This window comes from Marmota monax, unplaced genomic scaffold (assembly GCF_021218885.2).
Source record: "Marmota monax isolate L192 unplaced genomic scaffold, Marmota_monax_Labrador192_F-V1.1 WCK01_AAM20220418_F8-fsc00011, whole genome shotgun sequence".
NCBI lineage: Eukaryota > Metazoa > Chordata > Mammalia > Rodentia > Sciuridae > Marmota > Marmota monax.
This window is the reverse complement of record NW_026693082.1, coordinates 20,020,564-20,035,744: the sequence shown is the minus strand read 5'-3', so window position 1 is coordinate 20,035,744 and position 15,181 is coordinate 20,020,564. Positions and strand designations below refer to the sequence as shown.

Genomic DNA, 15,181 nt, shown 5'->3' with positions numbered 1-15,181 from the left:
GGTAGTGCTACTGAGAAACTGAGGTTTTTAATTTTATTTAATTTTAAATAATTTAAGTAGTCATTAGTGGCTAATGGCTACTGTATTGAATAGCATATATCTAGAACAGTAGAGATCTAAATAATTTATGAAGTGACTTGGGTTTAACTTAAATCGTTTTTATTATTTTGATTTACACATGTTCTTTTCTTTTTTAAATAAAAAAATAGGTGTCCAGCAAAGAAGGGTCCTGTGACTTTTTTCTGGTCATGAGTTTTTGTGCTGGCCCCCACTTCCCTGATGCTAGGGTACATTGCTGTCTTCATCTTTTTACAGAATACTCAAATTAGTTCCACTTTTCTCTTGCCTGTATTTCAGTGCTTTCAATACAAGAAAAATTATATTTCCCTACTTTCATAATTTCAACTAGATTCCATTTCAATTTTAAATGAAATTTTATTTGCAGTAATAATATGTTGAAATTTAAATATATTAATAGCAAATGTGTATTAGAAAAGTAGAACACTTAGAAAATTTAGAATAGTGCAATAAATCACCAATAATCATACTGTTTAAAGAGAAACTAATTTTAATTTCTTTAATAGTTCATCAGTTCGTTTAAGTTTTGAAAACCCTTCACTATAGAACATTTTGTGCCTGACAATGAAAGCTTTTTTCCTTTTTTAACTTTGTAACATGATTTTTTTTATTTAAAAATACCTTTTGTTGAATTTTTGTAATTTATGTTTTCCAAAAAAGTAATTGATTTTTAATTTTTGGAATGTTAAAAATATATCCTCATCTTAGGCTATCACACTTTTCTTCTTGGTTTGTTAGTGTTGAATGTTTGCATTCTTTCTGTTTATTTCTCTTGATTCTTTTTTTGCCCCATTTCTGTTGACATATTCAGAGTAGTTCTTGCATTTACAGAAGAATTTAAAAATTTAAATTTAAAATATATTCCTAAAAAAGGAATTATTGGGTGAATTGTTTGGGATATTTTTTACTGCTTTTGACCTCTACCACCAACTTGCTTTCGAGAAAGCTCATAAAGCTCATGTGCAGAATTTATCTTTCTCAGTTTCATTAACTCAGGTCATGTATACATATACATTTATAATCACTCTATTTGTGCACACAGCAAATATTCCTGCAAGGTTTATCTCCTGGAAATACAATTGCTTGCTGTTCTGCAGAGTATGCATATTTAGAATTTTGATAAATCTACTTAAAATTATTCTCACAGGCTTTTCTTTTTACAGCCAATGAAATAAAATATTTCTTCCCTCCTTTTTTGAACACTGATCTATATTTGGACATATTTCCATGACAAAGAATATTTTTCTACTCAGAAAATTTTAATAGATGAATAGTTTTCTATATATTCCATACAATATTTTTATTACTCTTGTATTATTGAGCATTTAGGTTGCTACAATTTTATTATTATTCTATGATATTTACAACTGTAAATAAACCTTTGTCCATTTTTAAGTAATTTTCTGAGGATATGGTCCTAGAAGTGGAATTGCTAAATCAAAATTCATTTTCTTTTTTCAACCTCTTGATAACAAATTGCCAAAATATCAGCTAGAATATTTTTGCCATATTGTATTTCTACCAACACATCTTGTTCTGTTTTTATGCTCCTTTCATCAGGTAATATTCTTCAACAGTGGAAACTTTATATTTTGTAATGTATAATCTGAAGCACTACAAATTCCCACTGGTATCAGGGAAGAGATGAAGTTGTGTGGATTCAGCTTGTGGATTCAGTAGGAACTCTTAAATCACATAGAAATATTTTACTCTTAGTCATAATTGTCAGGGAATGGATATTCTGATGAATGCAGGATAATAGAAACCTCTAGACTTAGATTTCATTACCTGCCATTATATCCCTGCCCCTTCTACGTATACATTTAGAGAACAATTCTTTGGTATTATTTTCATATACATACATCTGAAGTAAAAATATGTAGCATTTGAAATAACTCTGAAAGATATTTATAAAACAGTGCAATTACTGCTAATAAGGTATACTACAGGTATTTCTCTTGGCATTAGGATCTAGATAAAAGTTCATTTTTCCAACAATTAAATAATACCTCCTTATTTCTCTCTCTTTTTTGGGTAATGTTTGATTCTTACTGAGTTTAATCTTTCTTCAGTCATTTTCAGAAGATGGAGAGGAATGGTCAAATGATAAATGAATCTATAAAAATTATGTCCTTAATTTGTAACATTAGTGACTTGGGGTCTGGACGGAGTATCAGCCCAAGTAATATGGCTCCAAACTAAATACTGGGTGAATCTAATTCCTGGTAGCAGACCAAGGCTTGCAAGAGAAGCAACATCTGTCCCGTGAAATGGACCCTAATAACATTTTTACAATCACCATTGTCAGCCCAGACTAGTTTAGTTGAACTTGAGAAGACATAGCCAATGTCTCCCAATAATTGTTAAATGCTGGCCTTTTCCAATCTACCTCCTACTAACCTAAACCATTAAACTCAGAAGTCAGCAGTGTTGTATGAATGCTCTAGAAGCATTATGTTTTGAGTAGGAGACAGTTTTAATGAGCAGATGTAAAAATGCTTTTACTGGAATCAATAAGGGAAGGAGAAAGGACTTTTAAAAATATATAAGTAATTGAGTTTGTAGAGATAACATGAGAAAAGATGTGTGACTAGAACAGAAGTTTATAGACTGGAACATGCTTCAAACTAGAAGAAACTGGGAAAAAATGCCAAGGTCATCTTGAACTTATTGGAAATAATAAGGAAAACAGTGATAATTTTCTTATTTATTTCTTATTTCTTGATTGACATGTACAGAAAGGACCATTCTTGAATACCTGCCAAAATTTCTGGAGTCCCACAGGCGAGGAGAAAAGATTTATTTTGGTTCATATTTTCAAAGGTTTCAGTCCATTGTTGTTGGCTCTGTTGCTTTTGGGCCTGTGGGATCTCAATGTTCGCTTTCAAGCTCAGACCTAATATCTTCTGCTAAGCTCCATCTCCTAAAGGTTCCACCAACTCCCAATAGAACCACAGGTTGGCAACGAAGCCTTTAATACCTGAGCCTTTGGGGGATGCTTCATATCCAAACTATAACATAGTCTCTAGTAGATAAAATTAATTTGTAATACTGTGAATAGGAATAATTTTCATTGCAATTAACTGAAATCATTTGCATCTCTGTGTTTTCTATAACCAACTTCTACCCTGTTTCAGTTGCAAAATAGCCTGGACAATAGAAAGTCAGGTACAAGTGTGCATCTTCATAGTTCAGACCATACCCAGAGCGCCCTCTAGACAAAGCTCACACCCACTGAAGGGACTCCCAGTAATCTCTTTTGCCTATTTTATAACATTGGACAGTTTTTCACAGTAGTAACTAATTCTTCACTGGGAGTTTGTATTTAACCAATGTGCTTTGTTGCTTTGTTTCTACATCTACCATGTCTGGGCTTGGTATCAGGGAAGAGATGGAACTGTGTGGATTCAGCTTGCCAGGTGAAAGGCCTAGCGTGATAATACCAGAGGCAGGAATTTAAGACTTTGATAGAGTGCTTGGGAAAAAGTCTTACAGTTAAACAAATTTTTTTAAAAGTCTATATATATATATTTTTAAAGTGTATGATTTTGACCTCCAAACAGTGCCCCACTTCTCATTCCCTAGATCCTCAGATACTGATCTAAGTGTATAGTCCCCTAATAGTTACCGTGTATGTGAGATGACTGTAGTTCTATGTGTGCAGTCTGTGGTCTTAAACAATCTCTCTGTGAGACAGTAGTTCCTTTAAGAGATGTAGGCTTTTTTAGCACCATTTCTTAAGATGGGCACAAAAACTTGGCATATGAGTAATAGTGGGAATACTTGTCTAAATGCACAAAAATGAACAACCCTACCAATCTATTGGATACTTCATTCTTTTAGTAAAAGATATCAAGTCCTTCCAGAAAGTAAATAGCTCCTGGGAGGCAGGATCATTTATGCATTAATTAGTCCTTAAAATCAGTGCTTTGAACTGTCTGTGGTAGATAAATATGTATTTATAATTTCCAGTGTCATGGACCAATATAATAAAAATGGATTTCTACAAAAAACAAAATAAAAAAAACACAAAGGTAGAAATACAAGTTCTGATTTTTAATGATCAGATCAATATATATCCATTACATTTTGGTAAATATAATCAGAACAAATACAAAAGGAAAATAATTACTGAAAATTTATTTTATTGGATGTGTTCATGGAGAATGAATAGAAGCACTAGTCACTTTTTAAATAGCACAATCATAAGTTAGCTGAAAGTTGAATGGAACAGTGATTCCCACATATTAAACACCTACATGCATACCTTGAATGAACACAATACATATCTATATTATAAGCTTTAATGAGACAAATGAATTTGCTTTTTGTTTGTTTCTTTATCTAATCCAGGATAGATTAGTAATCCTGTTTCACACAGGGGATAAAGGACTGTCCATATTGTTTTATGTTTTGTTCTACTAACACGAAAGTGGAAAACCCAGTCTCATAGAGGTATTATTGTAAGAATGGAATGGAGTCTTTAAAGAGATTTCAGCAAACTTGAGATATTCATCGTTGACTAATTTTTATTGTGATAAAATTTTAAAATTTCATAAAAATTGCAAAAATAACCCCCAAATTTCTGTATGTCCTTTTTGCTCTATTAGAAACACTTAACACTTAAATTCTGAATAATCTGGAACAATGACAGAAATCAGGAAAAAACTTTAACACTATTATCGATTCCACAGCTCATATATAAATTATGATAGTTTTCTTTTTGATTATTCAAAGTGTAGATTGTGTTTATGCACGTGTGTATGTACATTTGTGTGTGTTCTATACCTTCCATCACAAGAGCATACACTGAATTGTCATATCTCTTTAGTCTCCTTTAATTCAGAGTAGCTCCTCAGATTTTCTTCATCTTTCTTGACTTTAACATTTTTTTTTAACAATAAGGCAAGTTATCCCACCATTTGATTACTACTGTTGTCACATGCAGGGGACTATCTTTTTTATGACAAAAAATACAGTGAAGCTCATTTCCCCATGTGTAGAGTTAAAATTAATAATAAAAAGTAGTAATATAAATAGTTGCCTAGTTTAGGTAGTAATTTTTACCTTTCAAATAAAAATAAGCCTAATTCAAAAGTAAACAACAAATAACATTGAAGATTTAATTTTTTAAAGTACAACAAAATGCTAGAAGAAGAAATAGACAATTATAAAAATGTCATTTATATTAATTGCTATTGTTTAGGTGGAAAAGGTCTTTCTAAGCATAATTCCAAATTTAGAAATCATAACAAAATAAATATAGGTATATAATACATACATATTAAATTTGATCTATACTAACAATAGCATTCCTGCAGAGAGGAAAAGCACCATAAGTAAATCAAAAAGGCAAAAATTGAAAAGTGTATTTAACTTGTACTATAAATTAAGGTTTCATCTCTCTAATAGGTAAAGGACTCTTAGAAATCAAACAGAAGGGGCTGGAGTTATGGCTCAGTGGTACAGCACTCACCTAGCATGGGTGAGGCACTGGGTTTGGTCCTCAGAACCACATAAAGATAAATAAAGATATTGTGGCCATCAACAACCAAAATATATTAAAAAAAAGAAATCAATCAGAAAAAGTTCAGCCCCAAGCCACATAAAACAACAGGGAAGCAATGAGGGTGGTCCCAAGAAAATAAATGCATGTGCTTCTTCAAGACTCCACATGCTTATATCACCTGTAATGAGGAAAATACAAGTTAAATGCACCTAGACCCCATTTTTCACCTAATTACTAGACAAAATTTTGAAAGTTGGCTGCAAACTGTTGGCTAGGCCATGAGAAGCAAATTCTTTCATGCGCTGTTGTTGAGAATGTAAGATAGAATGAATAGATGCTAGAAACCATCATGATGTTATAGATGTCATTTATCAGAGTACAAATGCATCAATATTTTGGCCCAATACTGATAGAATCTTTTCTTATTGATATTAATCAAAATTACAAATGCATTAGTATTTTGAGCCAATACTGATGGACTTTTTCCTATAGGTATGACTTTGAATGCATGAAATACTATACAGTCAAAATATTCATTGTAACATTGTTTATAATAGCAAAACGTGGAAAACAAACCAAATATCTTCCAATGAAAGCTTATTTAAATAAAAAATGGTACATTGCAAAATGGGATTCTATGCAGGTTTACAAAAGAATAATGGAGTTCTCTGTGTACAAATGTGCACTGATCCCTAGTTTGGAAAAAAGCAAAGTATAGATCAACGTATGCAGTAGGCTACTCTTTATAAAAGTGATGAATACTGGAAGGATACAGAAAATAAAACAAAGGGGCTGTCTATAAAGTGTGAATGTGAAGGAACAGGAAGTAGTAATATTTCTAATTTTATTTGATTTTTGAAATGTGATGTTTTATTTGAAAGATCTGCTTATTTATAGTTCTGTGACAAAAGGTGGCTTTGTACTGCTGAGATTACATGCCACAGAGCTTTCTATTTGCTTTTCTATTTTAGATGCAAATGGACATTTTATAATACATATTATCATCTGTCTTTGATTTAATATAGCCATACTCTGTATTCTATCTATCTTTTACTAAAAAAGTAAACAATTGATTCAGGAAATGAAAGCTACCAACAATTAAAGTAGACCCTATCTTTACTATGAGCTATTTAATTTTTATCAATATTTGGGTCTTTTATTATCTTAACTCTTTTTTTAAGTGTTTGAGTGAATTTTTGTCTCTAAGATTAGCAAAAAATATATACATACTGAAAAATATCTTTTTTATGAATAATTGGAAAGTGGACTGTTGAGAGAAGTACTGGTTTGTGTCTAAAGACTGCCTCTCATCTCTGTGCTGCATCTAGCATTGGAAGTCCAGGTTATAGTGGCATCCTCGATAAGAGAAGCTCATGATATAAACAAGGTTTGGCTAATCATGAGTATGAAGGAAAAGATCTGCATAACCAGCTAGAAGCATAAAATGAGGGGAAATATTCACATCATCAGTAAAATACATAAGAATAAGCTGGATCATACATTTCAGAAACCTATACAAGAAAAACTTCAAAATATAAAACATTACTGTGATTATTTTCCAGGAAAGAAAAGTAGATAATTAAAAATTGTAATTCCTTCCAAATGGACTAAAAACTTTTGTGTAAACCTCATCAAAATTCTAAGGGTATTCTTCTGGAAATTGCTAAAAGAATCAAGTTTCATCTGGAAGAATAAGAATTAAAAATATACTGCAAAAAATAAAAACATTAAAAAATCAAGATGAATTTATAAGTAGGTGCAAAGATGAACAGATAGGAATAAAGCAAAGATGGTAACATGTAGATTGAGAATCCATATGATGCCTGTAGGGTGGTTAGTGTTCATATATTTCAGTTGCTTTTGATGTTTGAAAATTCCCACAATAAAATAGGGCAAAAAATCTGCCATAGTTCCTATTTTTACTACATTGATTTCAAATGCCTCTGCCTGGCTTTTATAGTGGGATCATATCATGATGTATCTGTCCAACCTTATTTTCCACTGTTCCCTACTAATTCCTCGGCTGTAACCAAGCTAATTTCTTCACTATCCCTCACTCCTGCTATGTTCATTTTCCCTTTTGCTCCTTTCTTCTTGTCCCCTTCCAACCTTGTCAGGCTTCTATCCAGCTCCTGCTGAGCACAGCCCTCTGTCTGGCCCATACTGACCCACCACTGCACTTAGGATTTAACAGAAAATTTATTCTGCCTCAAGGGAGAACTTCTTATGTTTTGGCCTCTAATCCAATCTTATGTAATTGTGAACCCATTCTCACACTTCCTGTGTTACTCAGCATCTAGCATAGTGCTCAGTAGGAGACAATGAATGATTTGTGGTTGGCTGATGGATTATTAATATACATAGTTATGAGTTCAATCATTGAATGAATCAATGAGATTTCCTTCCCCTGCAAAAGCTGTGGTGTCTGCCATGGTTATGGTGTCTGGTCCATGGGAGATTTTCCCATGGATAGAAAACAACAACAACAACAACAACAAAACCCCTTTTTTTTCTTTCACTCTCTGCTCTTTCTCTATTTGAATATTTGTTTTTCTACATATTTTGTCTACTGAATAGACCAGCATTCCAGTTATTATATACCAAGAAAGCTATATATTCACAAAGAACTTTGTCAATTTCAAAGTTAGGAACAGTTCTTCCACCTGTATCTAAAAGGTGTGCTTTCCTGTGGCCACTGTGAAATGAAGGGTAGATTGTGTATTAGTTTCCTCTTGCTGATATAACAAATTATCACAATTTAGTGACTTCAACAGCACAAATTTATATACTTACAGTTCTGGAGACTGTACATCTAAATATGTCTTTCAGGCTAAAAATCAAGGTGTTGGAAGAACTCCTTTTATTCTCTAGTCCTGAATAGATGGATGCCCACTGGTTATATTCTGGAACATCAGGGAGCCAATTGTGGCTAGACAGAGCCAGAAGCAACATGGGAGACTTTAGAGAGATAGGAACTAGGGCAGAGTATCTAGGAATTTCTTGGGTTTTTACTATGTATGATGGAGAGTTATTGGAGGCCTTTGAGCAGAAGACTGTTTTTAAAGGATCCCTCTGGCTGTTGTACTTTGAGTAGACTTTTTGGGTAAGGAAGCCAGGAGACCAAGAAAGGGCTACTGCTGTCATCCAGGTGAGAAATGATGGCTGTTTGGTTTGGGGTGAGGGCATATTTTGAAGATGGAGTCAATAGGATTTATCGATGGAAGAATTAGAGAGAGAGAGAGAGAGAGAGAGAGAGAGAGAGAGAGAGAGAGAGAAAGATAAGGAGAAAGAGAGAGAAAGAGAAGAGAGGAAAGGAGAGGAGAGAGGAGACGGGAGAGAGGGAGAAATTCAGAGAAAAACAAAACAATAGAATTTTCCCTTTAAACTTCTGGAGCATAGAGAATAGAATGACTTACACCAAACTATTGGTAAGAAGTAGAAATGTCTCTATGTGGCTGTAAAATGGACCTTCCCATTTTCACTATATATATATATATATATATATATATATATATATATATATAGCCATCCAACCAGGAACTGAAACCTCTGAATCCATGAGCCGAAATATATCTAGCCTCCTTTATTTTTCTCAGGTATTTTGACCACAGTGATGAAAAGCTGACTGACACAGCTGTATTGTTTGATGAACTCGGGATAGACTTCTTTTGCATTGGTGTGGAGGTACACACAGTTGGACCCATGTGGCTCTACAGATTCCTTTCTCCAGGATGCCAGACTTTTCCTTATGTGCAGAGGCTTTTTTGGTTGTGATATAGTTTTTGAAACTTTACATATATGTAAAAATAAGGCGATTTCTCATTTAAAATTAAGATTTAATTCAAAGTCCATAAGTCCGTAAGTCCATAAGCACATGCTTACAAAAATGCTTTAGAGTTGTTTAGAACTAAATGCAACAGTTTTAGAAAGTGCTGGATAAGCTCTGATGTATCCCACCAATGTCAGGCATTATTATTGTTATTATTATTATTATCATTATTAATTTATTTAGGTTTGAAGAAGTTTGAGGTGTTCCAAGACAAGTAGATTTTCCAGATATGTATAATGAGCCCATGTAAACACTTTTTAAAAAATCAACAATTCAAATTAAAAATTTCCTATTTTTTAGTCTAAACTTCCATTGAATGTTCTTTAATCTTTTGTTCCTTCTTCTTCCTCATTCTGGATTGTGATAGTCTCTGTTGTCCTAAACCCAAGCCAGAGACAAGAGTCCTTCCTTTTCTTCATGTCCAGGTCTGCATCTTGTTGGTTTCCCCTTCTGTTTGATGCTTTGGTGCTTAGGTGGGAGCAATATCTTTGCTCTATTTTTACAGATCCCAAATTCCTTATTCAAAACACTAGGGGCCCAAAGTATATGTAAATTCAGATTGCTCTGATTTTAGAAAGTAAATCTGAACCCTAAACCATGTGTTCTATAACACCCTGCACAGGATAGAGCACAGCTCCAAGGAACCATATAATTCAAAATAGTTCAGCAGTGAAATATAGGAATGATTCCACTAATGGGATAACCGAAAATTAGAGTTTCAGATCAGGGTAGGTTTTGTCACAAATTACTTTAAGGCAGGTCAGGTGCTGCTACTAAATCAATTACTATAATTTTTTTTCCAGAGCTTTTTGGCTTTGGGATTGAGGATAAATAATTTTGGAATTGAAGTTAAAAGATTGTGGGCTTGTAATATAATGGTATCCATAGGGCTTCATACAACAGTTCTAGCCACAATTTATTTGTTATCTCACCAAACAATTTCAGCATCTTGTGCTTCTCCACTGTTACCATTACTTAAATAAAGGCTGTCATCTTCACCTTCAATATCTTTATCTTCTGCACTTTATTAGAGTTCTCTAAAAGAACACAACCAAGATACATACACACATATGATATATGATCATATATATATATGATTATAAAGAGGGAAGTTATTAGATTGGTTTATACAACCAGAAGCTGGGTAGTCCATAATGGCCATCTGCAGCCTGGAGTGCTGGAGGAACAAATAGCTCCTCAGTTCAAGAAGCTGGAAACCTCAGAATGCCAGAGTCCGGCTGCAGCAAAATAACGGGGGGGGGGGGGGGACAGAGCAACTTGTGTAGATTGATACAGCAGGAGTGGGAGCCATTTATTGCAGGACAGGAGCAGTATTTATACATTACACACAGCTTATCTAATTAGCATAAACTAGATACATCAGTCAACCAATAAGGAATCTCCACACTTAATGGCTTGCTTTTGTTACTTCTCAAACCACTCCCTCTGGCATTTTGCCAGGCACCATCCAGACTTGTTTACGAACTCTAACATTCCCCTGGCAAAATGCCAGGTGTTATTTTGACTTGTTTACAGACTCTAACATCAGAACAAGAGGGATAAATGATTTGTAGCTCTGGTTTGGGACCAAAGGCCTGAAAACTCCCTGGAGAGTCACTGGGCAGAGTCTGCTTTGGAAGAGTGAAGGAGCAAGAGTACAATGTTCTCAGCCCAGCGCAGAAGCAATCAAGAACCCATCCAAGAAGAATCAAGCTTGCATCTGCTGCTGCCTCCTTGTTCTTCCAAATTTTGTTCTCTCCAAGCCTCCAACCTATTGGACTCTGCTGCCTACACTTAGGGTGGGTGTCTGCCAAAGTTTGCTGTCCCACATGCCAATTATTCCTAGAATCTCCCTCATTGAGATACCCAGAAGCCTTTAACCTTAAGCATGTCTTAATCCAATCAAATTGATCATCCATAACAAGCAGTATGATCCCAACTGGAGTCTGAGTGAGCAAAGGCACAAATCTGATTACATGTAAATTTTTTTTTCATTAATGCTGTCAGTCATCCCCACTGCCCTCAAGAGAGCTTCTTAACATGAGCGTTTGTGGTTTGGAATTGCCTTCCATCTGGCCCTTCCCCGGACATTCCTACCTATCCTCTGCTATTTCCCTCTCTGTCCTTCAGGCTCCATGTCAGGTTTACAGTTCAACCTCAGTTTAATGTCCTCACTTTCTTAACCTGAGGACCTACTGGTATTGAAATGTTCTTTCCCTTATGTCAGCTTGGTGAATTCATCCTTGTTTACTGTGTAGCTCCAACTTCTCATCCATGGAAGCTTCTCAGACCTGCCAAAGTAGGGTTTGTCGTGTTATTGATGTGGCACATGAGCCCCCCCCCACCCCCACCCCCCGCACACACCCATGTCTGTGCAGCAGTGACCCCACAGATTTTATTTACCTGTTTTTATATCCGACAGGCTGTGGGCTTTCTAAGGGTAGGGCTAGGCTTTTGTCATCTCTCTGTAATTCCCAGTTATATTTTAAACATATATCGGTTGAAGGAATGAATAACTGGGGTGTATTCATACGTTTAGGTCAGTGTGTTCTGAAAAGGGGTCCAAGGATTAACTGTTACAGAAGTAACAGGATCTTATGAAACAAGCTTTAGATTCCTGGACCTGACCCTAGGTACCCCCCAAATAGAATATCTGGGAAGGTCCTCTGGAATCTGCATTTTAAACCATTTTTTTCCAGGTTTTCTGAGATTGAGAACCATGGTGCTAGGGCCCTTGGAGGCATGTGGGATTTATTGTCCAAAATGAAACTGTTAGACCTCAAGTTATTTTCTTCCTCTAACTTACTGTGGTTTGCCCCGACCTCCCCCTTGACAAGAACAGTCGCTTACCTCAGCTGGTCTTTATTTCCTCTTTCCACCGTCTTCCCCAGTCTTCTGTTTCCAATCTAACCAGATGGCAGTAATTGATGGCCCTTCATTCCCGGATAGTTCCCTCCAGGAACGTGGAACTTCAGGTTTATAAGTTGGAAGTAGCAGTATTTCTCTATAAACTCCACCTTAGGGCAAGAAGTGTTCTATGGGATTAAGGGCAGACCTCAAACATTGCCTTGGCTGCTCAGAAGCTCTTTGGACTCTGTTTTTGTTGCTCTGTTCTGGGGGGCTGTGTTAGAGTCTGTAAACAAGTCAAAATAACACCTGGCATTTAGCCAGGGGAATGTTAGAGTTCATAAACAAGTCTGGATGGTGCCTGGCTAAATGCCAGAGGGAGTAATTTGAGAAGTAACAAAAGTGAGCCATTAAGTGTGGAGATTGCTTATTGGTTGACTGATGTATCTAGTTTATGCTAATTAGATAAGCTGTGTGGAATGTATAAATACTGCTCCTGTCCTGCAATAAACGGCTCCTACTCCTGCTGTATCAAGTACACAAGTTATTCGTCACCCCCCGGCTAGTTTGCTGCAGCCAGACAGACTGCGGCAGATGGTGGCCCGTTACGGGGAGCCCCGGGACACTTGGGGGTAAGTGACGAAAAAAAAAAAAAGCTGCCCGTCCATAGATAGGACGGGAGCAAATCTGCTCGTCCCTAGGCAGATAGGGCGAGAGGAAAAATGGCCATTTCGAGAAAATGGAGAAGATTGATACAGTATGTTTGTGTCTTGTTTTGTCTCAGTGTATTGTATTGTCTTTGTGACGAAAATATGGAAGGGGTGAGAAGTAAATTACTAAGGGAAGAAGGCACCCCAGTGGAACCAAGAATAGTTAGGGCATGTGTTGATAAGAGCCCAGGAACTCTAGTCAGAAAGAAAAAGAAAGTTCAGAAGAAGAAGGATTATCAGGAAAAAAGTTGCAGCAAAAGGCTATTACTAAATACTTTTCGTTACCGGAGGGTGCGTGAAGCGGAGAGGCGGCTGCCGAGTGTGCAAGCCGGTCACAGCGCAGCAAGGATTTTCCAAGAGGCGGCGGCGACTGGCCCTTCCCCGCCTCCTGGCCGGGGAGCTGGCTCTTCCACTGCCGCGAGCCCAAATCTAGACCTGACCTGGAGGCACAGTCTCGCAGGCTCTTGCTCCCTGTGCCCAGTAGCAGTTTGAGACCGGGACTCTCCCCAGGGCCATCTGGGGCTACCCGGGACGCTACAGCCTCAGAAGACACTACTGGTGTCCCTGATGTTTGGTCATTTTCAATGCCAATAACTAAGCTACAATGGTTCTCCCACACCTGGAAGCTAATGAGTAATGAGCACCATTAAGGCTTATTTACATGTAAAAAACCTTGAGATAATGTACTAAATTGTTCAGAAGGTTGTTTTCTTAGTGGAATGCTACAGGATTTTCTTTAGCATCTTTGCAAGAGTTCCTGCCTTCGTCCCAGTGCCGGTGAGGACGAGGATGGAAAAATTTCCAGTGTTGCTGAAAACCGGATGAAACTTCGGCTGAAAAACGGACGAGACTTCGGATCTGTTGCTGTTTCTGCTGCTACAGCTTAGGCTAGCTGCCTGAAGAACTTACCTGGACTGTGATTTAAGCTAGCTGCCTGCAGAACTTACCTGGACTGTGATTTACCGGGACTGTGAGTTAATCTGTTGAGACACTGCTTTACCTGGACTGAGACAACAAACTGTAATCTATAACAAATTGCAATTCGGTATCTTTGCTAACAGTGTCATTGCTGGTATAATTTTTCCAAGGGCTTCTTGCATGGAGCCATCAATTGGCTTGGTATTGTGACATTTTGTATCCTCCCCTTCTGCTTGTAGCAGATTATTTATGGTGTTTGTGTAAAAACCACTATGGTTGTTATTTAAATTAAACAAAAGGGGGAAATGTTAGAGTCTGTAAACAAGTCAAAATAACACCTGGCATTTAGCCAGGGGAATGTTAGAGTTCGTAAACAAGTCTGGATGGTGCCTGGCAAAATGCCAGAGGGAGTAATTTGAGAAGTAACAAAAGTGAGCCATTAAGTGTAGAGATTCCTTATTGGTTGACTGATGTATCTAGTTTATGCTAATTAGATAAGCTCTGTGGAATGTATAAATACTGCTCCTGTCCTGCAATAAATGGCTCCCACTCCTGCTGTATCAACGTACACAAGTTATTCGTCACCCCCCTGGCTAGTTTGCTGCAGCTGGACTGCGGCAGGGCTGGGTGCTGGGCAGTTGATGCTCAGCCAATCAGCCAGTGCTGGACAATGACCTCTGTTCCGTGAGGGCTGGCGCTGCCCAGGACAGCCTAGCCAGGAAGGAATGAGGTCTCCTTCTGCACCAGCCCACAGGACTGATGGCCTGTGACATCATCAAGTTCAGATCTGGAAAGGAGACATGACTTCACTTCATCCTTCCTCCCTTATTACTATAAATGACATTTGAGAGAAGAGTCATCTATTTTTCTAAATTACAAAAAATCTGGGTCTGATTCCAACTTTGCCTAGAGGTTGATTGCCCTTACTTTACGAGGGCAAAGGTCATAGTGCCAAGCCTCCTGGGGCTTGTGTCTGTGGCCCCGTGGCAGGAGGCTGGGAGGCTCACCCCTCCAGATCAGGTTCAGGATTGGAGTTCATCGGCCAGCACATTTGATTTTCTGTTCTCTAGCATTCTCTGGCAGCTCCACAGAGGTCTTAACTACTCCCAGGTTCCTGTATGGAACAGGGTGCAGATCTTTCTCACTAGAAGTCGTCACTGGTACTCTTCCTAGTCTCAGGGAAGCATTGGGGTCAGGCTATTACATGTAACTTCACTTTAAAGCTCAATGCTCATCCTTGATGTTTGGGATATGGTATCACCCAAGGGGCCTGAAAGGTGCATTTCCCAG

The 15,181-nt window shown here is 37.1% G+C and overlaps 2 long non-coding RNA genes across 2 annotated transcripts in view; one reads left to right on the top strand and one right to left on the bottom strand.

Moving 5' to 3' along the window:
• LOC124099230 (uncharacterized) overlaps positions 1-15,181 on the top strand; it is an 86,171-nt gene that overhangs the window by 16,282 nt on the left and 54,708 nt on the right. The window lies entirely within an intron of this gene.
• LOC124099229 (uncharacterized) lies at positions 10,708-12,534 on the bottom strand. The gene is made up of 2 exons (XR_006853877.2): positions 12,267-12,534; positions 10,708-11,707 (listed from the first exon to the last, which is right to left on the bottom strand). It is a non-coding gene; the product is annotated as an uncharacterized LOC124099229 (long non-coding RNA).